Source organism: Lepidochelys olivacea (genome assembly GCF_965140295.1).
Source record: "Lepidochelys olivacea isolate rLepOli2 genome assembly, chromosome: 3".
In the NCBI taxonomy this organism is placed as follows: Eukaryota; Metazoa; Chordata; order Testudines; family Cheloniidae; genus Lepidochelys; species Lepidochelys olivacea.
In genome coordinates this window covers 85,435,881-85,458,395 of record NC_140413.1, presented here as the reverse complement: position 1 = coordinate 85,458,395, position 22,515 = coordinate 85,435,881, and the positions used below count along the sequence as shown (strand labels likewise).

General features: G+C 43.2%; 1 long non-coding RNA gene across 1 annotated transcript; it reads left to right on the top strand.

Annotated features, from left to right (window-relative positions):
• Window positions 1-2,841: 2,841 nt before the first annotated feature.
• On the top strand, window positions 2,842-17,913 carry LOC311518116. Its single transcript, XR_014710897.1, has 3 exons — window positions 2,842-5,436; window positions 9,175-9,331; window positions 17,378-17,913. It is a non-coding gene; the product is annotated as an uncharacterized lncRNA (long non-coding RNA).
• The last annotated feature ends 4,602 nt before the right edge of the window (window positions 17,914-22,515 follow it).

Sequence of the window (22,515 nt, the reverse complement as noted above, 5' to 3'; positions counted from 1 at the left end):
GTTACACATTGCCAAATGCTGTCTTGGAATACATGATCCACTGTATAATGATATCTTGAGGACTAAGAGTACTAAAGCTACTCCTTAATCCTGACCGTATATGGAGCATTACAATGTACTTCTAACAAGCTATTAGAATAAAACTAAAGTTAATTCCAGGACTAAGGTGACTATATGAAAAATCAATTTAGGTCTGCTCCAATCAAAGTCAGTGCATGGCATAAATTCTGTTGACATGGGTGATTCAGGACCAGACCCTTGTTCAAAATGTGTAAAATAAAGAAGGAAATTCAATGCAGTACTTAAATACCCAAACATGTTTACACATTTCCATTGCTGTTAACTGGAAATCTGGGTAAATCATTAGGGGCTACAATTTTAATGCTACTTGCAACAGAAAATGCAGCCTGGTGTCAAAGTACTGGTATCAAGATGGGAAAGTCAGAACTTCAGTAAGGAGCACAGACAACAGAATGATCATTCTAGATCTATTTTTAGCTAAGAAATTTAAGCATTTTGTGGATGTAAATACACCAAAACAACTTCAGAAAAATGCAGGGACTCAATCATCCTAGGAGATGAGCATGAGCAACTTCCATTGATTTCAATGGGAATTGTGCATGGACATCTCCCATGGATGATGGGACCTCAGAACTTGTCTTAAAAGAGCTGTAGGAATCTCCTGTTGTTCCCTGTGTCTTTGGCTGCAACTCTCATCTTCCTATCTTGACAGACTGACAGTGTGGTTGCTTCCTGCTTCACTGTTTCATATTTATATTATGGACATGGTCCAATACACTTTAACAAAGTAATCAACTGGGGGTTTAATGCTCTTAATGCTCATGAAAAAAATCCCATTAACCGTGTCTCTTATTTTCTCCTTAACCTTGATAGTGGGTCAATTATATCTTACTAATTAATGGTTCTGATTGTTCCTGATGATTTATAAGCTATCTCCTTTTAATTGTGGTTCATCATAATTGCCAGTCATTTTGGCTATAAAATGTTTATATCCTAAAATTGATATCACATTGTATCATACAACAGTGAGGGTTATCAGACTAATACTTCCTGGGTGAATGAGTACAATGATTAACATTTGTTGACTTCTAACTGAAGAACAATAATAAGGTGATATGCTTGATATTTTAAATCAAATGCATTTTTTAAACTAAGCTTTAAGATGCATTTTCTAATTTAATGTCTGACTTTAATGTCTTTTTATACATTTTGGTAGTTTAAATCAACTATGGGAAAAGTAGCCATGCAAACTATGTATGCTATGGGCCAAGTCCAGTGGGCTGTGCACTGAACATGTCAAAAGCAGATGGAATCTCCCCCCTAAACATTGTTGTGTAGCTGGTTCACAGAGCCTGAAGAAGGCCCATATTCCCAGCTCTGGGGCGGGTAGGACCAAAGGATTCTTTGGCCTTGCCCTGCTGCTCCCTCAGCTTATGCCAACCCATCCCGTGTATTCTGCCATGCAGGGACCCTCTGCAGGGTTTGGCTCTGCACTGTCTCAGGGCTATTCACCCATTTTTATGGCCTTCCAAAATCCAGCCTCACCTTGTACAGCAGATTTATGCTGCTGGAGGCCTCTGTGGATACTGGATTTGTCCTATATATGTGTGTCAAAGGTACTTCTAAGATACTTGCCTAGATCTCATAACAAGTATAAAGGATAGAAAAGATTAAAAGACTAGTTATGAATTTAAACAATAACAAGGTTATCTGTGATATCAAAAGAAATTCCTGTTGTATGCAATAAAACAACACCCATATTGTTGAATCACTCATGAAAAAAGGTTAAGGGAAATCCATATATGGTAGTTATTCTTACAGTTGGTTTGTGATACCAGATTCTATACACCAGGCAATTTACCCATTTTGATAATAGATGCGGGGCATATATACTGTTCTAACTGACCTGTGTTAAATGCAGCATACATGATTTTAATACTATATGCATTATTCAGTCAATGGAATTTTGTTTTTCCATGTATGTATTTACTATCTCAAAGTATGTAGAACAATAAAGTGGAATATGCATTTAATCTTTATCACCATGGCTTCAGAGGCAGTCGTGCACTTTTATTTTTCCCTTTATATAGTCATTCGTATGCACTGGTGTTATAAACTCGTTCTGAGGAGCTATATTAACACCTGGAAGATCTTTTGAATGATTTCCTTTAGGGACACTGTACTGTATTAAGGTTTTTGCATGTTTTGGGTTGACCGTTACCACTTGTGTGTCTCTTTGTCATTTGTGTTAGCTGTTAAAAGGCAGTGTCAGCTGGGAGCTATACAATATAATAAGATTCAGGATTGTCACTTTGTGTCACTCTGAAGCCTATTATGTCTGTAGAGTCCTCGACCATTGTGATGTCAGAGGTAACTCAACCAATTCCCACCCTTTCTCTTCAGCTAATCTGCATGTGACTGTTTCTTCAGTTTTATGAGGGACACTGCACAGATGGTCGATTGGTTGGTCCAACTGCCACACCCATGTGCCCAACTGTCACCCACACAAATCCACACAACTCTTCTAGCACAACTCTCCTTACACACAAATCAACACAATCATCCATACATCACAACCAATACACATACCACAACCAGCACACAAAATAACCCCCAGAACACACAGCCCCTCATTCACCAGCTGCACAAATCAACACACATCTCCCAGCACAAGGCCTCCTAGACAAAGATCAAAACAACCACCCATCCAAGATAACCAGCATACAAATGGGATTCACACTCTTATTGTCAATTTTTTAAGTTTTTCAGTTATTTTTAGCTTTTTTTACACACAACTTTATTATTTACACCCATGTGATTGTGTGGGCTTTCAGCTACTAGTAGAATGTGATCCTCTTCTGCCAAGACTTGATATAAACTTGCCATGGTAGAAGTCTCTCAGCCAAATTCAGTAGTGACAAAAATGGCTGTATTGTTGTATGATGGGTTTGAGTTGGCCAGAAAGCATCAATCTAGCATTCAGTGGGTGTGGAAGATGTATTACTTAAACACAGAGGGGCAAGAGGGAGTGTGATGGCACATCTGCCCCACACTGGCGGACAAGGGGTTAATAGAGCCCTAGGGAGGCTGCGCAAAAAGCAGCCAATAGGAAGGGAGCTATGAGGAGTGGCCAATCAGGGCCCAGCAGACCCATATAAAAAGAGTGCAAGGCAGAGCAATGTCAATAGCTACCTGGAGATTGGGGAGGGAGGACTGTCTGGAGTAGGCTGCAACTCTGGAGCACTTTGGACAGAGCAGTGCAGGCAGGAGAAGAGAAGGAGCTCCAGATGGGCTGCTGAAACTGAGGAGGGTGCTGTGGCCATGGGGAGGTGGTCTGGGGAAATGCAGCGATAGTAGAAGCAAAGGAATGCAGTAAGTGACTGCGGTCTGGAGGGTCCCTGGGCTGGGACCAGAAGTAGTGGGCAGGCCCAGGTTCCCCACACTCGCCAGTGGGGAGATGGCAGGACAATTGACTCCAGTTGCCACTGGGGAAGCATCTGGACTAGGAGCTATACTACCCCAGAAGGGGGGGAAACATGGTCAGTGACACAGCTGGGAGGCCAAGCCACAAAGAAGACACTGTGGTTCCTGAGGTTGCGAGAGGGGCTGTAGGCAGAGGGCAGAGATTGGGTGATGGTGTGCAGACCATGGATGGGGGCATCGGCCTCAAGCTAATCCCCAAGACTGCCAGCAGGAGGTGACAATCCAGCATGGTGAATGATACACACTGTGATGCCGGGATATATGGTAGCAGGAAAACGAGAGTGTAAGATAAAGCAACCTGTAGATCTACCTTTCCTGCTATCCCTCTTTAATCCAGCAGTGCATAAGTTACATTTATTTCCCACTGAATGCCAAATTGGTGTATGTTATAGTACTTTCCACTGACATATACTTCCAAGTGTTTGTGTCATCACCCAATTTTGTCCTTACTGTTTTATCTGTACTTTATCTGTACTTGCCAGATGCCAGTTAGTGGTGATTAGGTTCAACTCCTGAAGTAAACTGAAAGCTACTTGTAGGAAAAATGTATGTAGAAGACAAAAAGTATTAAGTGGAGCAAATATCTCAAGCCTGTTCAGAGACCTGTTTGTTAAGGATTAGGGCCTTGATTCTCCTCTCACACCGGTTTAACACACACAATTCCATTGAGGTCAGTGATATAACTGCTGATTTACATCAGTGTAAATAAGAGGAGACTCAAGCCCAAGGAATGTACCTCAATTAGAAAAGTTCTCATTGAAATACACCGAAGACAGCAACTGCAGAGTAACAGAATTTAGCCTGGACTGCCAGTGCTTAAAGCATGCCCGGTTGCAGACCTGGGTAATACATTTTTGAAAAAGCTAGCCAGGTGTCTGAGGGGCACACATGTTCAGTACTGCCTAGGGGAAAACTCCCTTGGATTGACTGCTTTCCCCATTTGCTACCTCCTGGGGAAAAGCAGCCAATAAGGGCTGCTGCAGAAGGCAGACAGAGCTCTCTCCCCCTCCCAACTCAGGAGCCAACAACATTCTCACGGGAGGGTATATTGGAGGAGTGAGCAGAAAGAGCCCACCAACTCAGAGTGACTCCACTCCCTCTTCTCTCTGCCCCTCCTGTGAGCAATGGAGGCAGAATGGCTCGCTGCTCCTCCCCACTCCCTGCAACATCCAGCCTGGCAAGAGGGGTGCCTGCTACAGCTCCACCTTGCTGGGCACAGGGGATGAAGAACTCCAGATGTGAAATAATGAGACATAAAGGATAAGACATAGTGGTAAGTACAGTGGTAGTTGGGTATGGTGGTCAGTGTGGTGGCAGTTGGATGAAGAACTGGAACCAGAGGTTGGAGCCAGAGTTAGGAGTAGGTTCAGAGCGAAGCAAGAGTGGGTCTGGGAGCTACGCTGGAGCAGGGCTCGAGCAGGCCAAGGTCTATGAAGTCTGTCACCACTATCAGGCAGGGGAGAGTTCCAAGCCCTGTAGTGACATTGGGCAGACTGAGGGGCTGTTGCTCCTGTGAGGCTTATATACTTGCCCTGAGAATCAGCAGACCAGCTCTTAGTTTGTGGATTGGCTGGAGCCTAGCACAGGAATGACAAATCACTGCATGTGGATTAACCAGATTGTAGTTCAGGGATGACTCATCACTTCACATCAGAAGTTGCTTGAGGAGCAGAGTTGATGCTGGGGCACCGGCAGAATTTATGAGAGATTGGAGGGGAACAGAATAGATGTGGAAACAGAACTAATGTTGGGCTAGAACTGTGGGGACAGAATTGATTTGGGCATTGGGAGCAGAATTAATTGCTGAACTAGATGGGCAGACATGAGGGTAATGATAGTCCCTATGTGCTTTTTTCAGGCCACTTTATGCATGCATACTGCATCATAGAAAAGACATGAGCAGCAATGGAAGACATAGGATCTGTGGAACTGGTATGTATAGCTAATTCTTGACAAATAGTGCAGAAATCTTTTATGAATGACTGTTAGAAGAATCTTTATGCTCAAGAAAACGTTACACTTTCATTCATTAATATAGTTTAATCACAAAGGTTTCTGAATACAAATGACCCTTTCAAAGAAATTCTACAGATAGTTTAAAAAGTCATATAGATTGTGTGACTGTCAGAAATAATATAGTAGGGCTCATCTAAAGCAACATATTGTTTAGCTGCATTACTTTCTCCTATAGAATCTTGTATAATACTCAGATGTTTGTTGCAGATAAATAGGATCCACCCAGAGGAGTCTGGTTGTTAGTGCTCCCCTCTAATATGTCTTGTGGCAGATGAACTGACTGTCACTGTTGTTTGTAGTGTTGTTGTAGCCATATTGGTCCCAGGATATCAGAGCGACAAGGTAGGTGAGGTAATCTCTTTTATTTAGAAGTTGGTCCAATAAAAGATATTCCCTCACCCACCTTGTGTCTCTGACTACCAGAGGACAGAACAGACTCTCACAGCTTTAAGGGAAATTTTATAGCATCCTGTCACCACTTGATTAGAAAGAAAAGTATCTTCTTCTTGATTAGAAAGAAAAGTATCTTCAGTTATACTGACCATGATGCCTAAGAAGCTAAGAATCACCAGATCTTTGTGTTAAATACAATCATAAGTCATCTTATTATGTAAGGCAGTATTCCTATTCTCTCACCCAGTCTTGAATAAATGCCATCTGCAAGTGAACAGTAAAATGAACAGCGTTGGAATCTTAGTGGGAGCTACTCTTCTAAAAATAACTAGCCACTCATGTTGACTTTCATGATCTTGGAGCTGCTCAAAGAAGAAATGGCACAGAAGGACTCCATTCTCTTCCTGGGGGTTAGAAACAGGTTCACAGACTCTCATATATGTACTGGTGACTAAAGAACACAAGGAAGAAGAGGATCAGAAAGTTGAACTGCACCCGTCTGAAGCACTGTCCCAGCTGAGTTAATAGTCACTGTGGTGCTCAAACATTTCAACACTCAAATATTGTTCAGAAACAGAATCTCAGCCCCACATGCTATCAGTCCTACCATTGAGGCATATGCCCACCTAATACCTGGCTATCTACCCTGAATGATCCAAAAATGACTTGCATTTAGTCAATGAAGGAAGAGCCACTATTATTGATCTTGGCATGAAGTTTAAGTGTAGGTACATCCATAGATTCCAAGGCCAGAAGGGACAATTGTGATAATCTAGTCTGAGTTCTTGTATAGTAGGGGCTGTGATCCTCTTGACCTACTGCTCACAAACAAGGAGGAATTGGTAGAGGAAGTAGAAATGGGTGGCAAACTGTGCAGTGGTGACCATGAAATGGTCGAGTTCAAGGATCCTGACAAAAAGAAGAAAGGAGAGCAGCAGGATATGGACCCTGGACTTCAGAAAAGCACTTTGACTCCCTCAGGGAACTGATGGGCAGGACCACCTGGGAGGCTAATATGAGGGGGAAAGGAGTCCAGGAGAGCTGGCTGTATTTTAAGGAAGACTTATTGAGGGTGCAGGAACAAACCATCCCAATGTGCAGAAAGAATAGCAAATATGGCAGGTGACCAGCTTGGCTTAACAGAGAAATCTTCTGTGATCTTAAACACAAAAAGGAAGCTTACAAGAAATGGAAACTTGGACAGATGACTAGGGAGGAGAATAAAAATGTTGCTGGAGCATGCAGGGGTGTAATCAGGAAGGCCAAAGCACAACTGGAGTTGCAGCTAGCAAGGGTTGTGAAGGGTAACAAGAAGGGTTTCTACTGGTATATTAGCAACAAGAAGGAGGTCAGGGAAAGTGTGGGACCCTTATTGAATGGGGGAGGCAACTTAGTGACAGATGATGTGGAAAAAGCTGAAGTACTCAATGCTTTTTTTGCCTCAGCTTTCACAGACAAGGTCATGTCCCAGACTGCTGCACTGGGCAGCACAATATGGGGAAGAGGTGAACAGCCCTCAGTGGTGAAAGAACAGGTTAAGGACTATTTAGGAAAGCTGGACATACACAAGTCCATGGGGCTGGATCTAATGCATCCGAGTGTGCTGAGGGAGTTGGCGGATGTGATTGCAGAGCCATTGGCCATTATTTTTGAAAACCCGTGGTGACTGGGGGAGGTCCTTGACAATTGGAAAAAGGCAAATATAGTACCCATCTTTAAAAAAGGGAAGAAGGAGAATCTGGGGAACTACAGACCGGTCAGCCACACCTCAGTCCCTGGAAAAATCATAGAGCAGGTCCTCAAGGAATCCATTTTGAAGCACTTGAAGGACAGGAAGGTGATCAGGAACAGTCAATATGGATTCACCAAGGGCAAGTCATGCCTGACCAACCTGATTGCCTTCTATGATGAGATAACTGGCTCTATGGATATGGGAAAAGTGGTGGACGTGATATATCTTGAGTTTAGCAAAGCTTTTGATATGGTATCCCAAAGTATTCTTGCCAGCAAGTTAAAAAAGTATGGATTTGATGAATGGACTATTAGGTGGATAGAAAGCTGGCTAGATCGTTGGGCTCAATGGGTAGTGATCAATGGCTCAATGTCTAGTTGGCAGCCAGTATCAAGTGTAGTGCCCAAGGGGTCTGTCTTGAGGCCGGTTTTGTTCAACATCTTCATTAATGATCTGGATGATGGGATGGATTGCACCTCAACAAGTTTACAGATGACACTAAGATGTGGGAAGAGGTAGATATGCTGGAGGGTAGGGATAGGGTCCTGAGTGACCTAGACAAATTGGAGGATTGGGCCAAAAGAAATCTGATGATGATCAACAAGAACATGTGCAGAGTCCTGCACTTAGGACAGAAGAATCCCAGGCACTGCTACAGGCTGGGGACCGACTGGCTAAGCGGCAGATTTGCAGAAAAGGACTGGGAATTATAGTGGACGCGAAGCTGGATATGAGTCAACAGTGTGCTCTTGTTGCCAAGAAGGCTAATGGCATATTGGGCTACATTAGTAGAAGCATTGCTAGCAGATCGAGGGAAGTGATTATTGCCCTCTATTCAGCACTGGTGAGGCCACATCTGGAATACTCCGTCCAGTTTTGGGCTCCCCACTACAGAAAGGATGTGAACAAATTGGAGGGAGCTAATTGTTAAATCATTCTTGAATTGCGGTCTCCAGAACTGGACACCGTACCCCAGCAGTGGTTGCACCAGTGCCAAATACAGAGATAAAATAACCTCTCTACTCCTAAGTGAAATTCCCAAATTTATGCATCCCCGGATCGCATTAGCTCTTTTGGCCACAGGGTCACATTGTGGAGCTCATGTTCAGCTGATTATCCATCATAATCCCCAAATCTTTTTTCAGAGTCACTGCTTCCAGGATTCAGTTCCCCATTGTGTAAGGGTGGCCTGCATTCTTTGTTCCTAGATAGGTACTGTGATGAGTTCCCCCTGGGGTGCCACCTGGAACTGGGGTACCGCTGAGTCTGTTAGGGGAAAAGGGAACTAAAAGGGATATTAAAGGACCCCTGCTAATGATGGAAGTTTGGGTAATCCCTGATTTAGGGTCTGTCACCTATCGTCTCAGTGAAACAGAAAAGAGACAAAATCAAAAGTGAATGAGAAGACAGTTTATTAGGTACAAGTAAGTAAAGAACACTCAGTGGTTTGGAATCAAGGGCGTGAAGTCCAGGCCCTCTAGCCCTTACAGATGTTATGGACTAACAGTCAAAAAATCTATTCTTTATAGATGAGACATCAGTCACGGAGGGAGGGTCATGTCTGACCGATTGCCTCAGCTCTGGTGTGACGGACAACCCGGACCTTCTTCTGTGCCTGGTGACGGTGGCATGCACAGGAGGAACACAGATCAAATCAGCTGCTGAACCAGGATCCCTCAATCTCAGGTAAGTAGGGATGAGTTGGGGCATTGCCTTTTGGAGACTGCTCACAATGACTGATGATATGACATGGACATGGGCGGCCACCATGATGGACAGCCATTGCTTATAGGCTGGCCAAAATGTTCACAGGAAGGTTAACTTCTTCCAGGGTCCATTGTCTTTGCTGATGAGCCATCAGTACTGTCTGGCTTCTTCATTTTTTGTACCAGAAAGTCTAGTTGTGGGTGTCACTCAGAGTAAGCATGATTGAAATAGATACACAGTCAATATTCTTAACTTTAGGTACAAAAATGATACATGCATATAAATGGGATAATTACATTCAGCAAGTCATAACTTTTTCAACGACACCTCACATGACCCGTCTTGTACAAAATGCATCATAATTATGCTATAACCATATAATTATATCACTATGAAGACTATAGGGTGCAGTGTCACAAATACATTTAGCCATTTTAAAATGTTTATTATTTGCTTGAGCCCAGCTTACAAAGCTATCCAGATCACTCTCTATCAATGACCAGTCCTCTTCATTATTTACCAATCCCGCAATTTTTGTGTCCTCTTCAAACTGTATCGGTGATAATTTTATATATATATTTTTACCAGGGCATTAACAAAAATGTTAATTAGCATAGGGCCAAAAACCATTCCCTTTGGGACCCCACTCAAAACACACACATTCAATAATGATTCCCCTTTTACAGTGATATTTTGACCTGTCAGTTAGCCAGCTTTTAAGCCATGCCATGTTAATTTTATATTATTCTTGTTTTTTAATCAAAATGTTATGCAGTACCAAGTCAAATGCCTTACAGAAGTCTAAATATATTATATTTGACACTATTACCTTTATTAACCAAACTTGCAATTTCATCAAATAAATATATCAAGTTAGTTTGACAGGATCTATTTTCCATGAACCTATGTTGATTGGCACTTAATTATATTACCCTCCTTTAATTATTTATTAATCAAGTCCTGTATCAGATACTCCATTGCCTTGCTTGGGATCAACGTCAGACTGACAGACCTGTAATTACCCAAGTCGTCCTGTTTACTCTGTTTAAAAATTGGCACAATATGAGCTTTATTCCAATTTTCTGGACCTTCTGTGGTATTCTAAGACTTATTGAAAATCAACATTAATGGTCCAGCAAACACCTCATCCAGCTCTTTTAAAACTCTTGGATGCCAGTTATCCAGACCTGCTGATTTGAAAATGTCTACCTGTAGTAGCTTCTGTTTAGTATCCTCTTGAGATACTCGTGGATTAGAAAGAATGTCATCATCTGATATGACTATATCATCTGTTTTCTTCCTAAATGTAGAACAGAAATAGTTATTGAACTTTTCTTCCTTTTCTGACATATTACTGACAATTCTATCATTCTCATCTAGTAATGGACCAATATCATTGTTAGGATCTTTTTGGTCCTAATATTCATATTAGTTGTTGTCCTTAACTCTGCTGACCAAAGATTTCTCCTTGATTCCCTTTCCTTTCCCTTATCAATTTCTATAATTGCTAACTTCTGATTTATATTAATTACAATAAACTTCCCCTTTCTTCCATTTTATTTATTTGTTTTATTTTATTTATATATATTAGTTTTGTGGCTGCCTTTACTTCTCTTCTAATTTAGGTTGTCATAGCTGATGCAGAATACCACCTAGGATATCATTAGTTAAGACAAAACTACTTAGTATGCACAGAACATCCCACAATAAAAACATTCATGTTCCTGAAATTTTAATGTTTGTGCAGTTATCCTGAAGAGTGAAATGGCAGCTCTCTCTTGCTATATCACCCTTCCCCAGTATTTTTTGGAAAGTACTGACTGGCATTTACAGTACTTTTGTCTAATCTTCTGAAGGCATCAGTACAGAACCAACAGTTTTCTGTTAAACAGCTTGTTGATCCTCCAGAGCTAGACCAAGGAAGTACTGTGTTGTGCAGTTGATTACAGTAAAGGATGGACATAAGAAAAATAACAGTAGCATTAAGAGTTGGAAGGGCACTTTCTGGTAATTGTCAGGCATGAATGAGCAACATTGTAATGAAATGTTATAAACCTGGCTCAAGTATACACAGAGGACAAATGTTTCTTCATGCTAAACTATGGTTGTGTATTAAGTACCAGCACCTCAACAAGAGTAGTGTGTGTATTTCTTCAGCCTCCTATGAATCCAAAATCCAAGACCACCTCCTAGATCACTGGTTTTCAAACTTTTTTCTGGGGACCCAGTTGAAGAAAATTGTTGGTGCCCATGACCCAACAGAGCTGGGGATGAGGGGTTTGGGGCATGGGAGAGGCTCATGGGAGAGGGTTGGGGTATGGGGGTGAGGGCTGTGGGGTGGGGCCAGGAATGAAGAATTCAGGGTGGGGTAGGGGACTTTGGGCTGGGGCAGGGGGTTGGGGTGTGGCAGGGGGTCAGGGCTCTGGGTTGGCGGTGCAGGCTCTAGGGTGGGGCTGGGATGAGGGGTTTGGGGTGAGGGAGGGGTTCCGGGTTTGGGGGGGCTAAGGGTTAGGGGATTGGGGCACAGGATTGGGGCACAGACATACCTCAAGTAGTTCCCAGTCAGCGGGACAGCGGGGGTACTAAGGCAGGCTTCCTGCCTGTCCTGGCACCGCAGACTGTGCTGCTCCCCAGAAGCAGCCAGCAGCAGGTCCGGCTCCTAGGTGGAGGCACGCAAGCAGCTCCGTGCAGCTCTCATCCCCAGGCATCACCCCCCCCCAGCTCCCTTTGGCTGGTTTCCGGCCAATGGGAATGCAGAGTCAGTGCTCGGGGTGGGGGCAGCACACAGAGCCCTGTGGCCCTCCTGCCTAGAAGCCGGACCTGCTGCTGGCCACTTCCGGGGTGCAGCATGGTGTCAGAATAGGTGGGCACTAGCCTGCCTTAGTTGGGCAGCACCGCCAACGGGACTTCAATGTCGCGATCGGCGGTGTTGATCAGAGTGACCCAGTGCCTGACATGCCGCAACCCAGTGCTGGGTCACAACCTGAACTTTGAAAAACGCTGGCCTAGATATTATCATAGTACAAATTAAAAAACAATGTTAAAAGAAGGTAACAAAGTCAAGTACTCAGAAGTTAGGAAATGCCAAAATTCAGGCTGCCTGTGCCATCTTAATTCAGCTCCCACCTCCTTCTGTACTCCCACCCTCTGGAAATGGCTTGGAAAAATTGAGCTACAACTGCTGTAACTTCATTGATTTCAGTGGAGTTATTCCTAACTTACTTCAGTATGAGAGGAAAATATCAGGACCTATTTATGTTAAAAGGTCAAATACTGAGACAAATTCTGTCCTCTCTTTCGCTAGTGTAACTTATTTTTTGAGGGGGAAGAGGTGGAGGGGTGGATAAAGGGTGGAATTAACTTTTTTTGTAAGTTAACATTAACTTTTTGCCCTTGGGATTTTTGGAACATGCTTTGAATTTCAAATCTCTACAAACTAATCTAGATCAATAGAATTTTTTAAGAACAGACTAATCTAAACAGAAAATCCAATGTAAAAGAGTCATGTTTCTTGCTAGGTATATTAATGGCCATTGGCTATTCAAATATGGATATCATAAGAGGTTGTGGCTTTGTAGATTTTGCAGGATTGATTTTTCACAGTGAAAGATTCCCAGCCACGGCTGTATGTTTTTTCACTCATCTCCTTCCCACTCAAAGTCAGGCCCGATATTTTGTAATTACATGTGTGCAACTGTGCAGCACACAACACTGTTTATGCAGTATTGTGTTCACAAAAACTGAGTTCTTGTGACCAGTTGTAAAACGCACATACAATCATCCCATTAGATGCTTGTTTCTTTGTTTACACAATTATGAAAATGTGGACCTCAGAATGGAAGCTTCCTGCCAAATGCTGCCTGACTGGCTTTATTTGAACCATTTCATGTCACTGCACTCACCTGAGTGTTGAGTGATACATGATCTGGTGCTCAATTGTCAGACAAAATGCCATGTCAGAAAGGAATGATAAAGTCTGAAAGTGGCCAGTCCACCCACCATACTTGCTAACATGCTGTGTCACAAACATGAAAAACATAATCTCACTTATGAATTAGTAAATCATGGAGATTCAATATCACAGCACCTAGCAAGGAGCTGATTATGCCTATCTGCATTGAGTTGGTTCATTCAGTATGCAGATAGGCACACATTCCATCTAAATGACCTATGTTCTCTGTGTGTGCACTAGTAGAGTTTAGTATTTAATCTAAAGAGGAGACTGCATTTGCTTTGCATCCTTTTCTTTAATCTGGAGCTGGAAGGCTTTGAAACACTTCTGCTTTAAAATTTTCATGTTTGCAAACATTAGCTAATTATTCCTCACAGCCATCCTGCGAAATAGGTATTATCCCCATTTTACAGATGGAGAAACTGAGACAGGAGTGACTTGCTGTAGCTCACACAGGGAGATAATAGAAGAGTTGGTCAAATGAAATAAAAGCAAAATGCATTCTAAGATGATCTTAACACTTTCAGTGTCCTTACAAACTTAGATGCTTCTCACCACAGGCTGGCTCTTCAGCGAGGCTCTCCCCTTTGATCAGTGCTTCAGTTGCTTGGTGGTGGTGGTATCTATAGATGTAGGTGGAAGAGAGAGAGCATGGCAAAATGTCTCTTGCTTTTATCATGTCCTTTTTTGTCTCCTGGCTTCCCCCTCCCCCCCGCCCCCATTCAGAGTCAGGTGAGCATTACCTCATCGCAGTCCCAAACTGTCGAAGGAAGGGGGTGACTCCCTCAAGAGTCCAACAGATTATTTTTTTGCTGCCTAAACCAGTGTCCATTGTTCCTGTGAGGCTGGGCTGGGTTTGTCCCATCCATGCTCTGATGAGATGTGAACTGCCCCCTGTTCTTGGAGAGTTTTTGCATGGGCTTGCTTTAAGCCATGAGGATACATTTTCAGCCTCATAACTATATACATGAAATTATAACCTTACTATAACATTACTGTAACAATTACTATAACATCACTATAACAACCATGCTCAGTGCATTATGAGCCTTCCGAGGACACCCAACATGAGAAACTTTGCATTGGATACCACACAATTATTTTATAAAGATGAATATGCGGGTGTAGGGTGTTCCCCCGCGGTACAGAGTGTCACAACCCAATCTTAGCCCACACTAATGTCAATTTGTGCTGTCAGAACAGTGCTAAAAGATTTAAAGCTGCCTTCAATGGGCACTTGAGGATTGGGAAATGCTCAGCTGCCATAAAGGCAGGGTAAATCCAGCTCATGCTGAAGTCCCTAGGTCTCAACTGAGCATTGACAAATTCATAGCTGGAACCAGGCTGGTTCACCTGTGGGTTAGTATTGGTAAAATAGGTATTTGAGTTATAAAATTGTGCTTAGGGTTTAGACCTTACTGAATGCTTGTAAATTGCTACATGCATTAATCTCACTTAACATCTGTATCGCACATTGTAAGGATACTGCTGTAAGTCTCTGTAACTGTGTAAATCACCAGACAGGAAAGAGACCTGAATTAGGACTTGTCTACACTTGAAATGCTGCAAGTCAGTGTAGACACTACCTCTGCCAATGGAAGGGTTCTCCTGTATGTTGAGGTAATCCACCTCCCGATAGGCAATAGCTATGTTGATGGAAGAATTCTTCCATGGACATAGCACTGTCTATGTTGCGGGTTAGGTCAGCTAAACTATGCTGGTCAGGGATGTAGATTTTTCACAACCCTAAATGATATAATAAAGCTGACTTAATTTTCCAGTGTAAATCAGGCATCAGTGTGAAATACTGGCTTCAAACAAAGTGTTGGGCTTTTTGCTGTTGGGCAGGACCTATTAACACCAGATAAACTATTGTGGAATATCAGAGGACAAAAGACTGTGGATTGCTCCATGAAGGGGGAACATACAAGTGAATTCCTCCTATCAGCAGAACTGGCAGCTCAGCCAAGGGGGTAGAGGAATAAAAATCTCTGACAAAGGAGAAAGTGTATCTCTATGTTGCTTGGACTCTCAAGGGCAAGATTTTCTAGGCATCGGCAAGAGATCCCCAGTATTTAGCTGGTTAGCCCTAAGGGACGTATATAGCTTGCTTATTATAAAAGCTTCTATTACCATTTGCAATTTAAGACTATAACTCATTTGTATGTGTATGTTTACCTGTTTTAACCCTTGTAAATAACTCTTGTTCTCTTTTTGTAGTTTATAAATCTTTAAATAGTTTGTTATAGAAATGGCTACAAACATTGGCTTGATGTGAGATCTAAGGTGCAATTGACCTGAGATAAGTGACTGGTCCTTTGGGACTGGGAGTAACCTGAATATTGTGACTTTTTTTTCTATATAAGGGGCAATCTATCATAAAGGCAAGCTTGCCTAGGTGACAAGATAAACTGGAGTACACAAAGGGACTGTTAGTGACTCCACAGTTAGGATGTTTATAGTGCCTCAGGAGTTTACATATGATATCTGGTGACATCTAAGTATAGAATTCACATCCTATTTGGGGTTTGTGCCCGGCCTCCTAATAGTCTGCCCTGAGGTTGGTAACCACACTCTTGAGCCACTGAAGGATAGCTTGACAGTGACATTTGAGGGAAGGGAGGGGACAAGGCCTGAGTGCACTGCACTCCAGATTCCTCAGCAGTGTAAAGGCCCCAGCAGCCATTATAAGTCAATGCAAGTTAGAACAGACCAGTGGCTGCTCTAATTTGCACCAGGAGCCAGTCTCAAGATCTGTGTCTTAGAACCACCTTTCCCTCCCCCCTTTCAGAGGCTCTGAGCTCTAGATTTAGACTATTATGGGCTAGTCTAAACAAACACTTAGTTTGCAGCAAGCTGGGGTGTAAATCTACCTGGCACTAGCCTGCCGTGCACTAAGTGTCTCTGTGGGCCCTGCTGTCATGCACTTAAAAAAAAGTTCCACAGTGCACTTTGATCAACACTGCTTTGAAATGGGAGTAGATCAAGGCACACTTGGGAAATTTTGGTGCACTTTAGAAGGGACCACATGCACACTTATTGCACGACAGACTAGTGTGGGGTAGATTTACACCCCAGCTTGCCTTAAACTAAGTGTTTGTGTAGACAAGCCCTGTGTCTTGTGATAAAATCTTTAGTAAAAGGTATACATCTCTCTGCCACACACAGACACAATGCTGACCCAAGAGGCTCATAGTGACCTATAAAAAAACATTATAAATCAACTGCTATCTTTTTCCCTTCTCCTTCCTTGACTCCCAGGTTGACTGTTCCCTATGTTGAAGGACATGCTGGAGCCTGAGTTCTACGCTGCTAACCATTGAACAGATACGTTATCCCCCAGGCTGTTTTGAAATAACAGTTTTGTTGCTGATGGAGAAATTATTCATATGCGTAATTCTGAGCCAGTATGTTTATTATCATTCACATACTATTTTCCCCTTTTGTGCTAGAAAAAAAAAACAGCGAAAACTGATGTCCAGCCTCCTGAATTATCCATCACTATCTCTGGAACTTCTTTCATGAAACAATACCTCCTCCCACCCCACTCTCCTGCTGGTAATAGCTTATCTAAAGTGATCACTCTCATTACAATGTGTATGATAATCAAGGTGGCCATTTCCAGCACAAATCCAGGTTTTCTCACCCCCCACCTTTTTTTTCCAAAAACCACACACACAAAGAGTGAGTTTGTGTGTGTGGTTTTTGAAAAAAGGGGGGGGTGAGAAAACCTGTATTTGTGCTGGAAATGGCCCACCTTGATTATCATACACATTGTAAGGAGAGTGATCACTTTAGATAAGCTATTACCAGCAGGAGAGTGGGGTGGGAGGAGGTATTGTTTCATGGTCTCTGTGTATATAATGTCTTCTGCAGTTTCCACAGTATGCATCCAGTGAAGTGAACTGTAGCTCACGAAAGCTTATGCTCAAATAAATTGGTTAGTCTCTAAGGTGCCACAAGTACTCCTTTTCTTTTTGTTAACAGCAAGGTTTACCCTGAAAGAGTATAGCCACTGTTTTATAAAATGTGTCTTTTTTAAATACCGCTGTCCCTTTTTTTTTCTCCACCAGCTGCATCTGTTTCAATGATCACAGGATCTTCTCCTTCCCAGAGGCTAGTGAAGATTAGAAAGAAAAAAAAACGCACTCGAGATTAAATGTTCTCCGAGCTCATGCTGTCCTCCCGCACTGACAGAGCACAGACGAATGCGTGGAGGCAAATAATGTCAGAGTGCAGGAAAGCACAAAATAACTGGGAGGAGAGGTGGCGGGCTGAAGAGAGTAAGTGGCGGGCTGAAGACAGGGCTGAAGCTCAAATGTGGCGGCAGCGTGATGAGAGGAGGCAGGATTCAATGCTGAGGCTGCTGGAGGACCAAACCAGTATGCTCCAGTGTATGGTTGAGCTGCAGCAAAGGCAGCTGGAGCACAGACCACCACTACAACCCCTGTGTAACCAACCGCCCTCCTCCCCAAGTTCCATAGCCTCCACACCCAGACGCCCAAGAACGCGGTGGGGGTCCACCGGCCAACCAGCCACTCCGCCACAGAGGATTGCCCAAAAAAAAGAAGGCTGGCATTCAATAAATTTTAAACTTTTAAAGTGCTGTGTGGCATTTTCCTTCCCTCCTCCACCACCCCTCCTGGGCTACCTTGGTAGTCATCCCCCTATTTGTGTGATGAATGAATAAAGAATGCATGAATGTGAAGCAACAATGACTTTATTGCCTCTGCAAGTGGTGATCGAAGGGAGGAGGGGAGGGTGGTTAGCTTACAGGGAAGTAGAGTGAACCAAGGGGCGGGGGGTTTCATCAAGGAGAAACAAACAGAACTTTCACACCGTAGCCTGGCCAGTCATGAAACTTGTTTTCAAGCTTCTCTGATGCGTACCGTGCCCTCCTGTGCTCTTCTAACCACCCTGGTGTCTGGCTGCGCGTAACCAGCAGCCAGGTGATTTGCCTCAACCTCCCACCCCCCCATAAACGTCTCCCTCTTACTCTCACAGATATTGTGGAGCACACAGCAAGCAGTAATAACAGTGGGAATATTGGTTTTGCTGAGGTCTAAGCAAGTCAGTAAACTGTGCCAGCGCGCCTTTAAACGTCCAAATGCACATTCTACCACCATTCTGCATTTGCTCAGCCTGTAGTTGAACAGCTCCGGACTACTGTCCAGGCTGCCTGTGTACGGCTTCATGAGCCATGGCATTAAGGGGTTGGCTGGGTCCCCAAGGACAACTATTGGCATTTCAACATCCCCAACAATTATTTTCTGGTCTGGGAATAAAGTCCCTTCCTGCAGCTTTTGAAACAAACCAGAGTTCCTGAAGATGCGAGCGTCATGTACCTTTCCTGGCCATCCCACGTTGATGTTGGTGAAACGTCCCTTGTGATCCACCAGAGCTTGCAGCACTATTGAAAAGTATCCCTTGTGGTTTATGTACTCGTCGGCTTGGTGCTCCGGTGCCAAGATAGAGATATGGGTTCCGTCTATGGCCCCACCAAAGTTAGGGAATCCCATTGCAGCAAAGCCATCCACTATGACCTGCACATTTCCCAGGGTCACTACCCTTGATATCAGCAGATCTTTGATTGCGTGGGCTACTTGCATAACAGCAGCCCCCACAGTAGATTTGCCCACTCCAAATTGATTCCCAACTGACCGGTAGCTGTCTGGCATTGCAAGCTTCCACAGGGCTATCGCCACTCGCTTCTCAACTGTGAGGGCTGCTCTCATCTTGGTATTCATGCGCTTCAGGGCAGGGGAAAGCAGGTCACAAAGTTTCATGAAAGTGCCCTTACGCATGCGAAAGTTTTGCAGCCACTGGGAATCGTCCCAGACCTGCAACACTATGCGGTCCCACCAGTCTGTGCTTGACAGTCATCAACTTGGGAAAACACAGCACGAGAATTATATGCAAAGAAAGAGTAAAATATCCACTCTTTAGCAACACCACCACCACCAACATGTTGCAAGGAAAGATTTGGCAACCTGCATGGAAGTTGGATGGAGGAGCCCAGGCTGCGGGAGAGAGAGAGTTTGGGGGATGCACCAGGAAGTTAGTCACATGGCTTCAATGCTAGCTGCAGTTGTAGCACCTCTATAAATAGTTCTTTTAAGAAAGGGCCAGTTTCTTTTTACAAGCAAGGAGTCCTCTTGTTATTGCCCCATACACAGTATATGAAACTCCATTTTCAATAACATTGGTAGTAGTTTGTCTAACTCCCTTTCCACCCACTGATAGTAGTCCCTTGACTGCACTACCTCACTAAACCCCTGTACAGTTTAGATCAATGAGAAGCAGTAGTCCAAGAGTTTCTCAGCAAGTCTGACTCCAGTCTCAGGGGAGTCTGGTCCAGCCTGGAGGTGCCACCATTTATCTCAACTTAATGATTCAGTTTTATTAAGATGTTGAGTAGGCAGGGCCTCAGTGGCGTCCACTCAGTTCTGCTGATGTCCTCTTTGTCATCTCTCGCATTGAAGTCCTCATGGGAGGGGAGCCAGGAGCAGTTAGGGCACTTGAGCAGAGACCTGGGGGCTTAGAAATTAGCTTTTCACCATGTGATAAAAACTCTTTCCTCGCTTTGAGCCTTTCTGAGAGCACATAGCCCCCTAAATCCAACTTCCTGTATAGTTATGGTGACTGCTCAAGTGTCACTAGAGGAATGGTGGGTAGGTAGCCTTTGCAACTGAAGTGCTTTATGGCAGGACTTTTCCCTTCTCCCCAAAAGTGAGAGTCCAAATCTCTTTCATCTCTGGAGCATCTGGCCATAGGGCTTACATTAATAAGAATAACCTTAATATTATTTGTCACTTCTTTAGCTTCCTTTATAAAATTTTCTAGTAGTTGAAAGCCCATGCTAGCACATGGGTGTAAGTCACAAATTCACATATGTGTGAAAAAGCCAAAAATGGCTGAGACCTTCAAAACTGGATGGTAACAGACCATGGATCCCAAGTATATGCTGGAGTGACTGGATGCCTGGGAGGGACCACATTGAGGGCAGACTGCATGAAACAGGGCAGACAATCCCCCAAAAACTAACTGGTGGTTTATTTTATAATTAGATTCACCAAACCAGTATCAAAAGAGCTTCTGTAGCACCATGCTGGTTACAAGAAACCAAACACAGTCCCCTTTCGGCCTTCCAGCCCTTGGCTCCCATCCAGACAAACAAGTCTAATATAATGAAAGGTTACTGAATACCCATTTCCCCATACATGAGGTTCTACCAATCCCAAAGGATCAGGCATTTACCCCAGATCACTTTGTATCTCAGATCTTACCCAAATATCATGCTGTCAGCCAATCCTCGGTAAACTATCCAAAGATTTTATGAATAAAAGAAAAGAAGAGAGTTATTGAATGGTTAAATAATCATATACATATAAATTATTTTCCATGTGCATAGATCTGGATCATAGCAGTGATGGAATAGACTGCTGACTTGCAAAAGTCTCTCTGGTAACTTCCAAAAGATTGGAAGGTCCTCAGTCCATAGTTCAAAATATTTCTTTTAGTTGTAAATCCACAGTCCAGAGAATTGGAGCAGGAATGAGGCAAAAAGAGATGGCTCAATGGTCTTTTATATCCTCTGCCACGTGCATGGAAATTTACTGTCCCAAACAAAGCCCACAGCCCCCGTGTATGGAAAGTTACTGACAAAGATGGAGTCTGAAGTCACATGTCCTTATCACATGACCTTACGTGTTTTGCTGAATCACAGGGCTGGCCACTGTCCCTTGGCTGTCTGAGGCACCCGCAGGAAGACTCACTGAAGAGCTGATCTCCCATAATGGCCCATCACCACCTGAATGGTCCATCTACAATTGAATGGTTCACCAACACTGGGCTGGCTAGATGGGATGTAAAACTACCTTGTGAGCGTAACCCAAGAACAAAACACATGTTTGAGATACAACTACATAGCAAATATTCGTAACTTTAGACACAAAGATGATACATACATATAATACCTAACATGACATATTTTGCATAAGATTTGTAGCAATTGTATAACAGTGGTGATATCAATGGTCATCTTAAATCATACAGCATCACAGTTGGTTATGTTGTTGTTTGGGTGGTTGTGTTAATTTGTGTCTAGAGGGGATTGTGCTGGGAGATTTGTGTGGGTGGCGAATAAAGGGCGTGTGCTGCAGGGAGAGGATGTGTGTGTTGAGGTTATTGTGTTATGTTGATGGTTGTGTTGATTTGTGCTGGTTGTGCTGGGATAGTTGTGTGGATTTGAGCGGGTGGCACAGGGACACATGCGGAGGCAGCTGGGTCAAGCAATCCACCATCTGCGCAGTCTCCCTCATGCAACCAATGAAATTGTCACATGCAAATTAGTTGTAGAGTAAGGATGGTGATTAGCTGAATTACCTCTGATATCACAATGATATCAAGAACTCTTGGCATGACATAGAGACATGCTTTATTGTCACTGCACACTGTACAGATATAATGCATAAAGTCAAAATGGCTAAGAACTTAAAAATTGGATGGTAACAGATTGCAAAACCTATTGATGATTCAACCTGGTGATATTCTGAACAAAAAGAGCTCTCAATCATGCTTATAACTTCACTACACACGGACTCAACTCAGACATTTTAGGCTTCAGAGTGGCGTTCCTGGAATCTTCTTATATAGCTAATACAGGGTGCATTCAAGACATTCAGTATTAGGCAAATAGATGTTTTCATCAACAAGGGGCAGTGAGCTGCAGAAGTAACACACTCAGCCTCTGTGGAAAAGATAGTGCCTTGTTTCCTTCAAGGGTGCAACTGTGCAGCCAGTCATGCAATTCATTTCTATTCAGCAGGAAGGATAGTGTTGCTAAGTGAGGCTGCAAGGGTGAGATCCAAAATGGTGGGGGAAAGGAAAAGATCTCTGAGAATGTCATTAAACTTAATGTCAGATGGTATGGTGACAGGGCCATTTCAACAAACAGATCATCCCTCTATTTTCTGGGAGAAACATGCTCCATGTCAGTGTTGCCAGTTTTAGTGATTTTAACATGAATCTTGAGATATTCGGTGTTTTTCTTAAAGTCCTGGCTTCTGGAGGCATGTTACTGTGTGAACATTTCAGCTTTAATTTTTAAAAATTAAGTTTCTAGCCCTCATGGTTGCAGAGAAAAGCTAGAAAACATGAATGCTAAAGACTCAAAAAACAGATATGTCCAATATCAAGATTTAAAAATTAT